Below are 20,083 nucleotides of genomic sequence, written 5' to 3' on the forward strand. Positions count from 1 at the left end.
AGCATGTGAATTCCTATAAATGTTGTGCCATTTCAGTTCTCATTTGTATTTTGCCTGATGAAGGGGCCTTAGAGCTCCGAAAGCTTGCAATGTATTTTTATTGTTAGCCAATATAGGTATCATTTCTACAATACTCTTGTAATTGTGTTTTGTTGTTGTTTTTTTTTTTTATTATTATTTTCAATCTACTCATGAAACTTACATTAAAAATGATCTGGGTTTTATAGGGGGAAACCATCCAATGGGCACTACCCTTTGCATTGGGTCAAATAGCATACACAAAGCTGAGTCTGGTAGAGAGGAAGGAGGAACCTGGGCACCTAGAGTTCTGGTTCCAGTCTCTTTTATCATAATTATTATCATGATTTCTTTACATGCCACCAGAAACTTAACTAGTGCTATACATCACAGGGGATTTAATAAACAATAAATTAACAAACAAGGGTTACAGAATAAGGGATCAAAGGGCCCTGCTCACAAGAGCTTACAAATTTTCAGTCTATGCCCTCTCTTAATCTGCTCTAGTGTCTACTATTATATTAATAATAATATATACAGGTATGGGATCTATTTTCTGAAAAACTGTTATAAAGGCGTTAGTTAATGTTAAGATAATTAAAAGTCCTGAACTACTCCTGCTATATATAGTTCAGTAGTTCAGGAAGGGGATGGTGGGATTGAGGTAAAGGGGCCTCTTCCTTTAATTGGTGGCTTGCGGAGCCTGGATTTGTGGGAGTACCCTCCGAGCCAGGGCCTTGGGCGGCTGGAGGATAGTGGGATATGTTATGGAAGGGCAGACTGACAGGGGCTCTGGTTAGGGATGTTCAATACATGTCGTTCATTTACATGGCAATGTTATGGTTATGTTCTAAACAGGTATCTTGTTTTACAGGTTAATAAACGGTTATGTAATGGTTATGTAATGGTTAATGTCTGTAATGTTCAATAAAGCTGTGGCCATTATTATCCAACGATATTGTCACGCAATTTATTTGGTGGGGTAGACGGGAAGCAGTAGTGGGGGGGTCCTGGGGGTCATGTTAAGTGACCTATTAAAGAATCTCACCAAACTGGAATATATATATCATGAAATATTGCCCTTTCACATCCTTTCCCTTGATCCACCATTTAGTGATGGGCTGTGTGCTCCCTCAGAGATCACATGAACAGAAATAATGCAGCTCTAACTGTAACAGGAAGTAGCGTGGAAGCAAAAGGCAGAACTCTGTCCATTAAGTGGGTGATGTGGCCTAGCATGTATGTGTGCCTTGGCTTGTTTGTGAATCCTATGATCCCAGGAGGAGGCCCTTAATTCTTAAAGGGGACATACACCATAAATTCTTACAATGCACTAAACCATGTAAAATAATGTAAAACGGAAATAATTGCTTTTATTTTAATAAAAACCCTTTGGGTTTAAATATGTACATAATTGCTTGAAAACTGTGGTCTAACCACCCCTTTTGCAGCTTTGTATTCCCTGCACCTGATCATACTGTATACTGTTCCAGAACAGCAGCTGCAGCTGTGTATTCCCTGCAACTCCTTGTACATGGTCATATACTGTTCCAGAACATCTGCAGCTTTGTATTCCCTGCAACTCCTTATACATGGTCATATACTGTTCCAGAACATCTGCAGCTTTGTATTCCCTGCAACTCCTTATACATGGTCATATACTGTTCCAGAACATCTGCAGCTTTGTATTCCCTGCAACTCCTTGTACATGGTCATATACTGTTCCAGAACATCTGCAGCTTTGTATTCCCTGCAACTCCTTGTACATGGTCATATACTGTTCCAGAACATCTGCAGCTTGGTATTCCCTGCAACTCCTTGTACATGGTCATATACTGTTCCAGAACATCTGCAGCTTGGTATTCCCTGCAACTCCTTGTACATGGTCATATACTGTTCCAGAACATCTGCAGCTTTGTATTCCCTGCAACTCCTTGTACATGGTCATATACTGTTCCAGAACATCTGCAGCTTTGTATTCCCTGCAACTCCTTGTACATGGTCATATACTGTTCCAGAACATCTGCAGCTTTGTATTCCCTGCAACTCCCTGCACCTGATCATATACTGTTGCAGAACAACAGCTGCAGCTTTGTTTTACCTGCAACTCCCTGTACCTGATCATGTATCAATGTGCAAAAAAAGTATATGATCCAGTGCAGGGAATTGCAGAGAAAACAAAGACCGCTTGCTGTTATTCTAGAATTGGACATTACATACTAATGTGCACTGTTTGTATATCTTTTTATGATTTAATAATAGCAGGGAGTTGCATAGTGTATAACAATATTTTATGGACTAAAGATTGTTATGTCCACTTGGGCACATTCATTTGTGAATCATGCACATTTGCTTTGAAAAATACTATTGCACAATGAATAAACAATATATATATACAGGTATGGGACCCATTATCCAGAATGCTCGGGACCTGGGGTTTCCTGGATAAGAGGTCTTTCCGTAATATGGATCTTCTACCTTAAAGGAACAGTAACACCAAAAAATGAAAGTGTATAAAAATAATTAATTTATTTTGTACTATTGCCCTGCACTGGTAAAAGTTGTGTGTTTGCTTCATAAACACTACTACAGTTTATATAAATACCCTGGCTGTGTAGCCATGGGGGCAGCCATTTAAATTGAAAAAAGGAGAAAAGGCACAGGTTACTAAGCAGATAACAGATAAGTAGCATAGATTCCCATTGTATTCTACACAGTTATCTGATATCTTCTTATGTAACCTGTGCCTTTTCTCCTTTTTTCAATTTAAATGGCTGCCCCCATGGCTACAGAACAGCTATTTCTATTAACTACAGTAGTCTTTGTGAAGCAAACACACAACTTTTACCAGTGCAGGGCAGCAGTACAATATATTTTAATTATTTTAAAACATTTTTATTTTTTAGTGTTACTGTTCCTTTAAGTCTGCTAATAAAATTATTTAAACAGTAATTAAGGATTGTTTTGGCTTCAATAAGGATTAATTATGTCTTAGTTGGGATCAAGTAAAACGTCCTGTTTTGTTATTACAGAGAAAAAGGAAATCATTTTTAAATATGTGAGTTATTTAATTAAAATGGAGTCTATGGGAGATGGCCTTTCCGTAATTCAGAACTTTCTGGATAATGGGTTTTCAGGTAAGGGGTCCGATACCTGTAATATAAAATATATAATTTTTTTAAATTTAAAAAAATGGTTTGTTAAGGTGAAGCAGGGTTTTACATATGAGCTTGTTTATGCAATATATTTTTATAGAGAAGTACATTGGTTTATTGTTTTCCTTTAACACTCTAGCTGCTGTTGACTTTTTCAGCTTTAGTTTACTCAATACAACCTTTTAGAAAGATGAATGAATAAGTAAAATCACAAACCCGTTTAATGAATGCAGCTTCCAAGGTAACAAACTCAAAACAGAATAAACAATTTATTTGTACACCAAAATTACAGCAAATATTGTAGCTACTGTATTTTGCATTCACAGAAAAAAAACCTGTCAACTAAAATCAATATGAACAGGATACAGTCCCCATAAAACTCACATCTTATATTTATTATTTAAACAGTACGTTGAGGTTGATAACAGCTTCATGTACTCCCAATAGATGTACAGTATTAATGGAAATAAGCTGGATTCTACAAATTCAAGTCTGGGATACTCTAAGTAAAACAACTAGTGGTGCATCAGACTAGCTAACATAAATATGGGCTTGGACAAATATAAGGATAGGAAACATTTGCCAAATACCGCAGAGCCCTGCACCTCCTCCTTTCCTGTGCCCAGTGTGAAACTTACTCGCAGTAGACTGCATAGGGTTGCCAGTTATTATTTTGTGCATACAAATTAGTATCCTGGGAAAAGAAATGGAGTGCAACCAGAGAATAAAGAGGCAGAATGCTGCTGGCATAGCTATGCTACAATAGGATAACAGGACATTTAATTATTTATTTTCTGTCCACAAAATATTTTTAAAGAGATCCACTTGTATATAATTACAGTATGGTTACTTGTACAGTATGCACAGTATATTGTAGCACAACAGGAAATGACAGTTTTTTTCCCAACCATTGAGGTGTTTTTCAGTTTATTGTATGAATTTCTAAAGGGCAAAAAATATTAGCAGGGAGTGTCATTTTTTAAATTGGTGGATATTTTGGACCCATATAGTTGCATAGTGAAGACACAGTGGTCAGCTCATTGTGCCACGATGGTATTGTACTATCTACAGCAACCTGAAAGTATTTGGAATCCAATTCTAGAAACATATTTAGTATACATTCTGTAATTTGTTTCCAGTATTTTTGGAACCATCAAATATATATAAAGGAAGGACCACCCTCGGCACAACTATGACAATGGTTAGTGAGCAGTGGGGGGTTACATGGGAAAGAGTTGTTGAGTTTATCTCTGCCACAGCAAATATAAAATACAAAATATTTATTTGAACTAAAACCTAGGCAATGTGTGCTTGCTAAATACAGCTCTATCACTGAAATACAAAATCTCTAATCTGGAAACAGGATATCCAGACAGCTCCAAATTATAGGAAGGCCATGTCCCATAGAATCAATTTTATGCAAATTATGTCTTTTTTTTTTTTAAATAATATCATATAGAGACATGAACAGGTATGTTTACACAGGACAAGCTATTGTAGGATTTTATATACAAAAGGTTTATCTCAAAGCCTTTGGTTTATTAAACAGACCTAAAACTTGGCAAAATTCCCAAAATGTATAAAGAAAAAACTAGCTCAAATAAAACCACATTTATGGGTTTTGGCAAGATTTTCTCTTGTCTGATAAGAGCGAGACAGTCTGGGGGCAAGACTACAGAACTTAACTACCCTAAGGGAAATGGAACGTGTAGCACTTTGTCACCCGTGGGAGATCATTTACAACTGGCAATCCCCATTAAAAGGCATTTTCGTAACCTCTGCATCAGCGGGAGAGGTGATCTCCTGCAAACAACAAAGCACTTTGTGTGCCATTACCCTTGTACATTCATGCTTACAAGTCAGACAGGCCTTATCAAATAAACGTTTAGCCCCTTGAGCAACAAACAGAACAGGTTCTTTACATGCACATCTTAAAATCACATTGAGCCAGGATATCTGTAAAAGAAAGTTAGGAGGTTTTGAAGTCTATAAATAACAATCTAAACATTCTTATGATGCATTAGAGAAGGGAACTTCAAAGACCAAAGTAAATCAATGACCTAACCATGCATAAGAACTTAATCTGGGATATGGGTGGGTTTTTTTTTTATGAAGTCTTAGAAACTACTTTGAGTGTTCTTTTCATAATCACATCAACACAAAAGGCTTTTAAGGAAATTCAGTGTTAAACTAGTACTACTAGGTCCATAAAAGGAGATGATTTCCATGGTATTATCAAAGGGCAGACCCCAATTTCAACTAACTGATACTAAGTCCCTTATTTTATAATTCTATTTACAAACATATCAGGGCAATTGTTAAGGTACAGAGGAAAAACAAAATAAAGGAAACTTCCAATTTCAATAAAGCAGCCAAAAAAGATATATTGTATCTTCGTTTAACATGTCACATATTGGATCAATCTGGAAGTACTCAGATAGCTGGATCAAACTCCCAGGCCCTGTGTAATTTGGCTAGAGCTTGAATTACCAAATTGCAGAATAGATTCATCAAAAGGCAAGCACCTATTCTTTTGTCTGGCATTCCATACATTCAGGTTTAAAAGCTCAATACAATCTAATAAAAAAAATATGACAGAACACATTTTGTACCAGATGACAACATTTTGGGAAAATCCAAATGGGCACAGTGTTTGCATAGTAAGCACAGAATTTCATATTTGGTTCGCAATTCAGCGAAATCTCCGTTTTTTTTACCTGACCTTAGGAGGTAATACAATTTTAAAAACCAGTTGGGTCATTGCATTTAGATTCAGTTTGGGATTCTTTTTTGGTGAATTCAAATCCTAAAATTACGAATTCTGTGCATCACTTATAGCATTTTTAATGTCAGTTCTTTATTAACTCTGCTTTCACATATGACTCTACTTTTGTATTACACGGCAAGGCAAGTTGTACAAAATCATTTTATTGGTTTCCTATTCTTTAATTGTCTTGAACTCTATTACTAATTACTATCATATTTTAAACAAAGGTTCATTTTTGTAGTAGCCAATGCAAAAACGCTTTTAGAGAGGAAAATGATATAGCTTCCAAATCCACTTTGATCTGGAGGAAGCAGCTCTCAAATGAACAAGTTAATATGTAGGCTGTTTTATATGATAAACCGGACACTATTGAGCACTAACACCGTGTGGCTCTTTTTAATTTCCGTTTTGATTATTACTGTTATTTTGGACTAAGTTGTGGACCTTACGCCTATACTAATCAGAGAGTTTAGTAAAGAATGTCACTAGTTAGAGCAGCTTGTTGTTAGGAAAAGGCTTATCATTATTAAAGACAATTAGAAAATAAAACCCATGCCCCATACATTTTACCGATTAACTTTTACTTTCCCTGTAATATAATTTTTACTATAAAAAGAAGCAAGGTACAATTACTTCACAAGTGCAAAAATAGGTTAAGATCAGACCAATTCTGCACCTTGCGGACACTGTGACATAATAACATTATCAGTAGCAGCCCCCTTTCATGCATTTCCACCTTTTAAGAAAGATTCAGAGCAACCACTCCTGAATACAGAACCATCAGTCCATGCACACCTATTAGCTACAGATACTATGCTCCTCTTCCACACCCCCCACCATTTCAACTACACAGAGGCCCAAAAAGGCCCTAACCAGCCCAATAAACAGCAACTCTCTGTTGCATCTTACTGTGGGTTTATTTATCAATTGTTGAGTTTGTAAATATGAGTTTGTCTTTCTAAATCAAATAAATTTGACCAAATGTTTGCTTATTTATTATTGTGGTAAACTCGTGTGATTAAAAAAAAAAATTCAAATTTTAGAATTTTGAAGTTTCTGGTTTTTAGCACTTAATAAATACCAGACATTCACATTTTTTTACGGTAACTCGAATCGCAAAAAATACATATTCAAACGTTGATAAATGAAGATCTCAATTATGATAAGCTCCCTTATCTATGAAAACCCCAGGTCCCAAGCATTCTGGATAAGAGGTCCCATACCTGTACTAGTAGCTTCAAAATGTTGAGCCACAAAATTCCTGTTGTAATGCACATGCTTCTTAAAATGAATTAACCCATGTACTAAACAATAAATAACTTGAGTAAACATGTTAAAAAGTACAATGTGCAATAACTATGGTGAATTCACATACGTTGTCTAATGAATAAGGTATTTTGTAAGTTATCTGTAGACGCCTAGGCTGCTGCAAATACAATGCAGACACACATGGTACATATTAAATCTCCTCTGGGAAAATAGAAGTTTATTGATGTGAGGGGTGAGTGAAGGGGGTATAACTTAAAACAATATAATTCAAAAATGGCAAAGCTGTAAGTGGTTTATTAAAAGGTCTTTGACTGCAGTAACAGATGCGATCAAAATATCAAATTCTACCATGAGGGTCATGCTGGAACACACAATTACGAGCCAAGAATTTGTGCAGTGTTGAAGGAGGCCAGTCAGACATTTCTGCTTTCAGATGTATTTTGTTATGTCCTTTTTCCTGCTTAGCATTGTATGACAGATTATGCACATAAGGTCTGAGAAAAATCACATTATTTCTACCTGAAATGGTTTTGATGGTTCAAGCTGAACTCAAAATTTCTGCTTGTGTAGAAACATTTTTAGCTACAGATTCAATATACACTGTTCTTAAAAACATGCACTGGCAAGGTCCCTATATATATTTATTAGAATTTTTCAAAGTATTTATTTGTTTTCGCTTTTTATGAATGTTTTTTTAAGTGGAAAAAGTGGCATTTATTAAACTAGTGTAAAAATGAAAAAAATTTATTTTTTTGGCTGAGAAATAACAAAGGAATAGTTATATAATATTCAAGTACATTATACATTGCTAATACAGGATAATTATCTTGTAACCACTGCAAATGCACCAGGCAAAAACTACACACCTTTAAAAATATCACCCTTTAGGGCTTGTAGTGACAAGCATTTGGTTCTGTACTCCTGTATTCCACCGCAGGAATAAAACACACCCCATATTTCTTTATGGAGCTGTACTCATACAGGCACATGTAACCACCGAACACAGGTGGAATGCAATATGCTGCATTCCACCTGGGTTGGCGCTGGGTTACCGAGTTCCCCTGCAGTGGATTGTCAGGCTACCATATGCATACTGAAAAACATACAAAGCTTAAAGGAGACATATTGGATAAATGGGAAAAACCCTAATTTTTTTAGTTTTCCTTTAATCATAAGTCATCATTATACAAGTCATTATTAGTTACTAACTAGTTACTATAGTTATAGTATGTAATACTATATGTATGTATAGTATTATTACACATTGTTACATGTGCATAAATACTTAGGGCATTGATTTCTTTAGAGCATGTTTGATTTTTGATATAAACATACAAAAAAAAGAGGGGTTTCATCAATGCCAATTCCCTGGACCCTTGTTTCACAAGTAATATAATGGTGGTGCTTGCATGTGGAAGATTTTGCTGTGAACAAACAAAATGCGGTCAAAAGGAGCTCTCCATGCAGGTGAAAGAAGCCATCTTTAAGCTGCAAAAACAGTATAAACCTATCCGAGAAATTGCTACAATATTAGGAGTGGCAAAATCTATAGTTTGGTACATCCTGAGAAAGAAAGCAAGCACTGGTGAACTCAGCAACATAAAAAGACCTAGATGTCCACGGAAAACAACAGTGGTGGATGATCGTGGAATTGTTTCCATGGTGAAGAGAAACCCCTTCACAACAGCCAACCAAATGAACACTCTCCAGGGGGTAGGCGTATCAATATCCAAGTCTACCATAAAGAGATGACTGCATGAAAGTAAATACAAGGTATAAGCCTCAAGAATAGAAAGGCTAGATTGGACTTTGCTAAAGAACATCTAAAAAAGCCAGCACAGTGGTCTTTGGACAGATGAAACCAAGATCAACGTATACCAGAATGATGACAAGAAAAAAGTACGGAGAAGGCGTGGAACAGCTCATTATCCAAAGCATACCACATCATCTGTAAAACACGGTGGAGGCAGTGTGATGGCTTGGGCGTGCATGGCTGCCAGTGGCACTGGGACACTAGTGTTTATTGATGTTGTGACACAGGATAGAAGCAGCAGAATGAATTCTGAAGTGTTCAGAGACATACTGTCTGCTCAAATCCAGATAAATGCAGTCAAATTGATTGGGTGACGTATCATGATACAGACAGACAATGACCCAAAAAGCACAGCCAAAGCAACCCAGGAGTTTATTAAAGCAAAGAAGTGGAAAATTCTTGAATGACCAAGTCAGTCACCTGATCTTAACCCAATTGAGCATGCATTTCACTTGTTGAAAACTAAAGTTCGGACAGAAAGCAACAAAAAGCCGCTGCAGTAAAGGCCTGGCAGAGCATTAAAAAGGAGTAAACCCAGCATCTGGTGATGTCCATGAGTTCAAGACTTGTATGTCATTGCCAGCAAAGGGTTTTCAACCAAGTATTAGAAATGAACATTTTATTTTTTATTTTGTTCACCCTACTGAATTACAGTTGGAAGTCTGTACTTCAACTGCATCTTGTTTCATTTAAAATTTATTGTGGTAATGTACAGAACCAAAATTAGAAAAAAGTTGTCTCTGTCCAAATATTTATGGACCTAACTGTATGCAAGTGTGTATTCTTTCAAAAACAGAGGTTTTTAGTTACAAAATTATGATCATTAAATTGACAACTGTGATCATAACTTTCATAAAATGATAATTGTAACTAAAACCCCTTGTTTTTATATGCACTTGCATAGATACTAAGGGGCATAGTTATTATGCTGTGTAAAATGAATTTGCCAAAAAAACAGTGTAAAAAGCTGTGTAAAATAAACAGAGAACATCGCTTTCCGAATGCCAGATTTTAAGTCGTTATTTTGCGTAAGTTCTGGTGAAAGAAAATACGCGTAAAAAAATTATGCCAATTTTACGCCGTTATTTACACAGCGATGCCAGGCAAATTTTCTCACCGTTTTTTACACAGCAGAATAAATATGCTCCTAAATGACTAGTGAAACAGGGGATCAGGGAATGTAGATTGTTCAGTCCCCTCTCTTGTATGATTGTAGGTAATTAGCCAGATCAGTCACACTTCCATTGCACTTATGTATTTTACTTAGCCTTGGAGTGCTCCCACAATATCGTTTTTGTTATTCGAGATATAATGCTGTATTTCTGCGACCTCGATATTTTGGCAAACTCTGTCAAAGTACTAATTTTGAAAGAGAGCAAAGGGAAACTAACCTCGCACAAGAATAATGGGTGCACTAGGTGTATAATGTAATTATCTAAAGAGGAAAAGGAAAGAACACCAATTGATGGCACACCACGAATTAAAACGAACTTTATTTGGTCTCATTAAAAAAACTAACTGACATAACTGATGAGCTTTTTTAATGAGACCAAATAAAGTTTGTTTTAATTCGTGGTGTGCCATCAATTGGTGTTCTTTCCTTTTTTTTTTTCTCTCTCATATCTGAGTATGAAAATTAAGGTTAAAGGACATGTAAGCCCTACAGTTTTCTGCTATGTACATAACTTGGACACATCATTCCCACCCAAACCATACAATGCATATATCCCCCCCTGTTTGCCAGCACCATCACATTTTTCTAAAACAAATAACAGCTTTTACCTGGCAGCCATTTTTCCTCTGACACATAAACATGTGTGGGTTAGAGGAGAAGATGGAATCCTACATGATATAGGGGAAGCAGAAGCTTTACACCCAGAGAGTCAGGTATTTAAATATTTAAAAGAGGCTATTCACTGATTACATTTTTTTGTGGGGGGTTTAAATGTTCTTTAAGATTCAGTTTGGTATTAAGACAAATCATTTGTAGAGCATTTTGTATTCCGTTGAATCCAATAACTATGGATTTCGTGGATCCCTAATTTAATTTACTTTTCCCTTTGAAAAACAGAGTTTTGGGGAGGATATTCCCTTGATTTGCATACATAGAACACAGACCGGAAGAAACAGTGAAAAATGACCATATTAATATTATATATTTGCATATTTAGCAAAGGTTAAAAAAAAAAACTGAAAAAAAAAATACTTTGTGCAGAATTTTCACCCATTGTCCATAAATATAAATGTCATGTATCATTAAATGTAAATGTGTCAGTAAATGACACTATATTTTAAAATGTGTACATTATGATTTTTAGTTCAATGTGGTTTGGTACCAATGCCAAAATAAATGTCTTTGCTCTATAATACTTATGGCACATGGTAAACATATGGAGGAAGGAAGCATTGCTAGAAGCTGTTTGAATGGAATACATTACAATCAGCATCCACTAACTAGGAAGTTACCATGATTAATCTGAGACTTAATTACAAGCCCAAGTAATTCTTTTCAAAGTAAAATAATTTAAACTAATATAAAAACACAATATTTCATGTGAACTGATGAATGCCTTGATTTTTAATGCGTTTGATGTATTTTGGTGCTACTCTGCAGACACAAGGCAGAAAATATTTTTGCACTTTTTATCCAGCTTATCTGTCATGCCAGAGAACATTTTTAAAACCATGCCTGTCAGCAAACAACAGTTAATAGAAAATTTATATCTGGGTTACATACATTTTTTTAAAAAAATCATAAAACATATATAATGCACAAAAATAAAAATAATCTTTGCAGTGTGGTGCTTAGAGGTGTCACTAGTTAAAATCATTGCTTATGCCACCTGTATCACATGACTTTCTAAAACTTTTTAATTATAAGGCATCATGTAGCCCTAACTTAAAGAATAAAACAAATATATTCTTAATTATATGTAGGTTGATTGTTCAAACAGCTGAATGTTAGCTTTGTCTAAAAATGAAGAAAACAAGGATGACCTTTCATTTCAAAATGGGTATAATAAACGTGCAGCACCTGGTTTCCCATGATTAACGCCAGTGATCCCCAACCCCTCTGATGTTGCTCCCAATGGCCTCAAAGCAGGTTTTAATTTTTGATTTTCTGACTTGAAGGCAATATTTGGAGGCATAAAGACCATGTGTACTGTCAAGCAGAGCATCCTGTAGTCTTCCAGTCATCATTGGGCTATCAAATAAACAATCACAGCCCTTGTTGGTCATCCCCTAGGAAATGTTTTCATGCTTGTGTAACATTTAAATGTTGCTCACGGGTAAAAAAGGTTGGGGACCCCTGATTTACGCCATACTGAGAATAATCCTTAGGGTGCTTTTCACTTTGAGCATTTCAGCCAGCAAAAATTCATCTATGATCATCTGCTGCAGCTATTCTTCACTTTCATAGGAAATGCTTTAAAGTGCAGTTGTGAGTGTTTGGCTGTGTGAAAATTATCAAATTTTTATGTATTTATCCAGCACTACTTAATTACGCTGCACTGTACAGCAGAGCAAAACATTGATAGAATAAACAGGGTTCCATACAACAATAAATATAAGTGGAAATTGTGATGCCAAGCTTTCTCAAATACAAACTCTAACAGTTTTCTATTGGAGTTTAGGCTAATGCCACATGGGCGTATTCTCGGCAAACCAAAAAACATTTGCTGAGAATACGCCCTGCTATTGTCAATTCAGCCTGCCTTGTGTCTGCACCCGAATGAATGAAATACGCTTGGGTGCAGGCACATGTAGCAGAAATAGAAGCAAATAGGAGCGCATAAAAGTGAAAAACAAAAAACAAATAATAGTGTAACACAGTTTTGAGGAAAAAATTTACTAAATGAAACTTTCACCCAAAAGATATAAGTGCTCAATAAAAATATCTATAAAGACCTCCGTGTGCAGTAATACAAACTACTTACCAGATGGTAAAATATTTCAAGCCCAATATATGAGGTCCAAATACAGGTTGCAGCCGTCTCCTCAGTATAGGCACAAAAAGAGAAAAAAAAAAGTATGCAGACTCTTCTTTTTCTGCATTTTGTAAGTAACATTACTTTTAGCAGATTTTTGTAATAAACTTATTGCACTATTTGCCGTTTTTTTTTCTCTTTTTGTGCCTAACATTTTGGCACCCCCAAGTGACTTAGCCTTTCGTTGTCCTTTAATCAAAAAATCAGTTGTAAATCTAAACTGATGTAAAATGTTATCCTCAAAAATCATGCTTACAGGTATGCAACTGTAACAATCATAAAGATGTCCTTGTAAGCCTTTCATTTTTCTGCTTCTAGTACAGCCAGTGGTGTTAATACAGTAACATATCCATACTCAGTCAGGCATTCCCCCTGCAAGCAGTGGTTTAGCAACACACATAGGTTAGTGGTCTGCAGATCTTGGGTTAGGTCAGAACTATCCTATGGAAAAGATCCAGTTACTTTTATAGCACTTTGCCAGCTTGTAGGTATCAAATCCCACCTGCCACAATAATAATAAAAGAATAATACAGTGTATTTTCATTGACATAATGCCAGTATCCACACAAAAGGGTATACAAGTCACTTCTATATTAAAAATAAGCTCATATGAATAAGCTGCATGCACAGAGGTAAATAATTTAAACAACTGCCTCCTGACTTGTATAACTAAATATTGCTGAGCTCTGCAAGTTTACTCAGTGTTTTGTATTTCTTGATTTTCTTTAACAGGTTTTTCATTAGCATTAAGCTGCAGGCAGGTCCATCTTTCAGTTTGCAGGGAGACAAATCTTTTTCATAAGCTTCAATGAAACAGCACCACAGACACAGGTGTAACCTCATTTGCAATAACTTTTGAACAAGTGTCTCCCAGGTAAGATTCCTGGATATTTTTAAAGGAGAAAGAAAGTCATTTTGGCATTTTACTGCCAAGAGATTTGCCACATTAGTGCCACCTAAAACAAAATATTTATTCTGCAGAAACCATTACCATACCTGAGCAGCTCCATGTGTCTTCACCCTTAGGGCAGTAGCACACGGGGAGATTAGTTGTTATCTTTGTTACCACGGGCGGCTAATCTCCCCGCAATGCCACCCCACCGGCAAGAATTTAAATCACCGGTGGAATGGCATATGCATCGCTCTGTTTTTCCCGAAGTCGCCCAAAGTTCCCTTGAGAGGCAACTTCGGGAAAATTAAGCGACGCATATGCCATACCACCGGCGTTTTACATTGTTGCCGGTGGGATGATATTGTGGGGAGATTAGTCGCCCTCAGTAATGAAGATTTGCCATGGGGCGACTAATGTGTGCCGTTGCCCTTGAGGAGGAATTCCAACCAAAAAAAAATTTTGTACAATAAAAGAAAATGTAAACAACTTTCCAATAAACATGAGTGTGCCTATCTCTTTCTGCAATCTGGTATGGTCTTCTGAAATACTAAACTTGGCAAAACAGGGGGATTAAAGCTACTCCATGTTTGGTCCTTGCGAGGCAGATAATTAGTACCAGCTGTTAACAGGAGACCATTATGCAGGGGGATTATCTGCGCACTGGTAATTACCATGGAGTAGCTTCACTTTCTCTGTTTGCCCTGTTTAGTTAAAAAAATAACACAAACTATACATTTTTCATAATTTAAAACAATAGGAAAAAAGTATATTTGGCACAAGCACTATTCATTGAACTCACTTGCCCAAGGGGATTTACTATTCCATTAAAGATAAGGACCCGTTTAGTCTTACTGGCCTCACTGTGTCATGGTGCTACTCTGATTAAGCATTGCAATTTATTACCATAATCTTGACATTAGTCATTACATGCTTGTTAGTAAATGTAATTAATTGCTCATATATTAGCACTTCTGTCCAAACAAAAAAAATTAAAGAAGTAATTAAAAGGGCTAGGATACCATTAATTATATACTGTCTTTGTGACAGTTAAAAAAACAATTAAAAAAAACATAATCCTTGATGAAAGAGAAAAAATGTTTGGGTGGTAGATGAAATACAGCTAAAATGATTCTGCAATGTGTTTTCCATTTCATTCTTCCCCAGGCAACCTTTTCCTTCTGAGAGATTAAACAGTTGTCAAATGAAGGAAAAAAAAAAAAAAAAGAAGAAGAATGGAAAAATGCCACAACTCAAAATAATAAAAACTTTACTCAAAAAATGCCCTCTCTTTAGTTAAGAACCTCAACCACTGCTCATGTTTTCACTGTGGAATGATGATCTGCATTTTCAATGCACTACTTAGTATTCCTATGATAGAACGCCAACACTGACAAACTAAACACTTTGTCATTTCAAAAGAAGTCATACGTGTGGATAGGAAATGTTTTAAGTAGCAGCTTTTAGAAAAATCCCTTTATAAAAATGCATTTAGGGATGCGCCAAGTCCACGCCACAGCTTGCAATATGGCCAAGTACTGGGAGCCTCGCTTAAAAAACCTATTAAGGTCGCTACCATTAAAATGAACTTACAATGTGCAGTATATATAAATGTGGCCAAGATGGTCCAACTTTGCATTAGGGCTGGGCGATATACCGTTTAATACCGAATACCGGTGTTTTGTTTTTTTTTAAACTATATTCATTTTTCAGATACCGCAATACCGGGGTGTCAGGGTACCCCGGTATTGCGCGCGTCCCATTGTCCGTGGGACTTTGCGCACGCGCACGTACATGTCAAAGTGTGCACGTTCGTAACGCGCTGACGGCGCCGGTTCTGCGCATGCGTGGGGGGTATTTAAAGCTATCAAACGCCTCCTCCTGTGCTATGTTGTCTGCGGCCTTGCCTGGGAAACTAAGCCTGCCTGATTTACCTTACGACTTTCTGTTTCCTTCGCTTGCCTGACTCCGATTTTCAATACTGCAGTAATTATTCTCTAATTTATTAGGAAATGGGGTTAACACCTAATCATGCATGGAAAAAAAAAATACCGTCAAATACCGTGACACCGATATAATTTTGAAAAATACCGTGATATAAATTTTTGGTCATACCGCCCAGCTCTACTTTGCATGCACAGCTCTGATTGTGGTCTGCTCTTTCTGCAACCTGTCAACAACCCTGAGCAAAGCACAACAGACCTTTTTTATTCCATAAACTTTGGATTTGGTTAGCCCCTAAATATGTGGATTTTTTTACTAGCACTGAGCAAATTTGTCTTGCTCAGACATGGCAACTAATAACTATAAACCCATGGCAACCAATTACATTTTCACTTCTAATAAAGTTAATTACTGATTAATTGTCTTGGTCAATGAACCACTAACCAATGAACCACAGTATTTTACTAACTTTGCCAGTAATATACTGTTTAAGGCTAAGTAATGATTACATTCCTAGTAAAGGAAGGTACCCCTATAGTTACAACCCTTGCTCAGCCATTTACGTCCCCCTACTAATTAAGCCACAGAGTCAAATTCTCCCTGACCTTGGGACCCTAAGGCCCACTACTGTTCATTCCCTGTTGATTTTATTTGAAAAGGTGGAAACACTTTTAAATATATAATACCGTTTTGGATCATAGGATAATTATGCCATACATTTTAGCACATGTTACTTTATATCCACAGACCCTTCCTCAGGTATAAAAAGATGGTAAAGGATTTGCAACATATATAGACCTCTTTAAGCCTAATGTCCAAGGGGGCTGATTCTCAGCCTGCACGAAACACACAAGTATGCATTTCCACAGGCAGAGAATCCACCCTGTGTGGCATGAGCCTTAAGGTGGCTATACATGGGCAGATTTCAGTTCTTTAGACCGATTCAGCAGTGTATCTGGCCATGTATAGGGATCCCCTACAGCGCTGCCCATCCAATATCTGGCCAAAAATAGCCTAGGTGTCAATCAAGCAGGTTTGATTTTTTTGATTTTGAGGTTTTAAGTTGGATCGGGACTGCACTGGCTCAATTTAGATTTTTGTATCCTCTCCATTTTAATGTGAATCACATTAGCACAGTGTTGCCCACCCAAATTGGGCTTATTGTTGGAAAGATTTGCAAAACTTACTATGTTTGGCCACCTTTAGAGTGACTCCTGTTTATTTTTAATGACAGTTCCTCCCTCATCTAACCTTAGTAGTGGAAGTGGAATGTGGCAGTCTCTTGAATGTAAGAAATTTGTGGTTATTTATAAACTGCAAGGCAAGATGCAAATGTAAAACAAAGGTACTTTGAATCCAGGCTTCCAGCCTACATGGATTACCACAGATATCTGCGCTCCATAATAAGTGCACTCTGCAGGAGCACTAAGGGAAGTGCTTATGCACCTCTTAGTGCTCTTGCACTTCTACCCAGGGTCACTACATGAGGTTTTATGGAAAAACCTTGCCAACCCCCAATCCACAAATCAGAAATATATATTATGGTATATGAAAACATAGCTATAATAATTACTGCACTTTTCTTTTTGGGGCATCCAGGACAGCAAATTATTATATCAATAGCCCCTTTAAAAAAGTGTAGAAAGTTTAGAACTGCTATAATAAATAAGAACAATTCAATGAAAACACTGCTAAGTGATATTTTCCTTCTTTTTTACTTCTAATTTTAATTAATCACACTTTCCTCAGATCACAAAAACAGACTATTTCTATCTGACTTGTTCCCACAAGCTAACTGTCCTTTGAAGTCAATGAATAATGGGAGTCAGATAAGAACAGTAAACCAAAGTAGTAGTAATACAACAGTGAAAGTTATAAAAAATTAATACAAAACACTCAATGCTGACCAATATACTTACATTTTAATTTTGCATACTTTGTAAAATGAAAGATTTTATACAATACTAGAATTTCAGGTCATGAAAAATACAGTAAATCAGAAGCTGTAGGCAGGTATATTATTACTATGGAGTTGTAACTGTTCACTATGATCCAGCCTCCTGCTGCTAATGCAGGGGGTACTTCAACCGTGAGAATAGCTGAACACCCCACAGACACTTGTGCAGGGGTGACAAATAGTAACTCTGCATTAAGGCAACTGTCTTTATTGCTAACGCTTCCATTCTTAATTAATAAAATGTCATATTAAGTGCAGAGAGAGAGGTATTCCCTTTACAATCTAGAACCTTTACAGAGGTAAAGGGGTGGTGGTCATGTATTCAAGGCACTGGGGCAGAATGGTCCTGTAGCATCAAACAGCACTCTGATCACCCCTGCAGTAACCTTCCAATATTTTCCTTTCTGGTGGGTCTTTATGCTAGGATAGCATGAATAGGCATATTATAGCTCACTAAAGTGTAATTATTTCTTGGAAAGCTGCTGCATTCCTCTATAAAAAACAAAACAAAAACTAAAGAACATGAAACGAAAGGGCAAGTAACATTGATCTAAGACAATTTAGATTGTAAGCACTAATCAGCACTGCCCTCTACCTCCTGTATCAATCAGTATTTCTATGAAATTTGTATGTTTGAAGTATAAACCCTTCTTCAGTGCTATGGAATATGCTAGAGCTCCATATATGTGTTAATAATAACAATTATTATTACTTTTAATAAAGCTTCAGCAAAGTCTGTAGCATCCGTCAGTGCTCACAAACTGAATATGCACATTCTAAAATAAAAACATCACATTAAATTTATTAGAGCAATTTTAAAATATTACTTAATTTTTTACTTACTGCAATATAGTACTAAGGACAATTCTGGTGCTTGCAATAGATAAAATAATGTAAAATTGTGTCTAAATTTTACTAGTAAATATTCAACTGTCATTTACATACAGTGCACAGGAGAAACAGGAGGAACTACTAAGTTTTTGAAACTATTTCTTATATCACTTACTAGGCTTTTGTTCAAATAAAACTAGAATTAAGCTGAATGATGTTTCACATAAAACTCAGCCCTTGCTTTTCTTCAACCCAATGGATGTAACAGTATCCGCATTACACATGCTTCCTATTTTAATGGGCTGCAACTCATTCGTGTGAAATTACTGAATAAAGCGTCCTTAGTCCCAAGGTCATTGAGAACAAATGCCTCTCTCTTTCGTCCCTAATTAGCTTAGGTTTATGAAATCATTTTTGCAAGACTGTGGCATTTTCCTTGACATGACTGCCTGGACTCCATTTTTAAGACAATGCCATTTAAACACCATAAAAATAGAGCTCTCTATTAAGATTGAGGCTAAGTACGATGATGAATATTGTTCATAACTGTGATCTAATTGAATTGTTATTTTGCTTTTCTGGAACAGAATCTTAAGTCTGACCCATGCTTGTAATTTTATAAACGAAAAACATACAGACTAATACACACCAGTCACAGTCTCATGCTGAATAATCACTGTGTTTATTGACACTAAAATTGACATTTTGACCCCTATTATAGCAATTATTTGACAGGATGATTGATAAATTACATGCACGTTCTACAGCAAGATGAAAAGATATTCAGTTAGGACTGCTGCAAAAAGCAAATGCATATTTGCCCTTGCAGAAAACCTATACTAATGGAATGTTTAAATACAACGGCTGCCGAGAAGATGCTGTGAATTTTAGTTAAGGAACAGCTGGAGAGTCACAGGTCAGTCATGGCTGACCTGAAATAATTTTATATTAAGGACCACATATGGAGAACAAAAGGTAAATATAAATACAGGCATTGGACCAATTATATAGAAAGCACGGCACCCAGGGTTTTCTGCATAAAAGGTCTTTCTGTAACTTGGATCTCCAGACCTGAAATCATTTAAACATTCCATAAACCCAATAGGATAGCTGGGATCAAGTACAAGGTACTGTTTTGTTGCTACAGATAAAAAGGAAATGTTTAAAAATTAGAATTATTTGCTTGTAATGAAGTCTATAGGAGATGACCTTCCTGTAATTCATAACTTTCTAGATAATAGGTTTCCGGATAACGGATCCTATACCTTTACATGTTTTGTATTTACATAACTGGGTTGTCAAAGGCAGCTTACCTATATAAATATCTGAGGAAGTAAAAACAGTAGCAATCTAGGTAAACTAGAGACACATTGTAGTTTTTATTTTTAATCTCCAGCCTGGAATTTCAACTGAATTTTAGGAATACAGGTATGGGATCCCTTGCATGGAAA

General features: G+C 36.2%; 1 protein-coding gene across 3 annotated transcripts in view; it reads right to left on the reverse strand.

Moving 5' to 3' along the window:
* Positions 1-20,083, reverse strand: part of mllt3 (myeloid/lymphoid or mixed-lineage leukemia; translocated to, 3) — a 159,584-nt gene that overhangs the window by 58,266 nt on the left and 81,235 nt on the right.

This window comes from Xenopus tropicalis, chromosome 1 (genome assembly GCF_000004195.4).
Source record: "Xenopus tropicalis strain Nigerian chromosome 1, UCB_Xtro_10.0, whole genome shotgun sequence".
Classification (NCBI taxonomy): Eukaryota; Metazoa; Chordata; class Amphibia; order Anura; family Pipidae; genus Xenopus; species Xenopus tropicalis.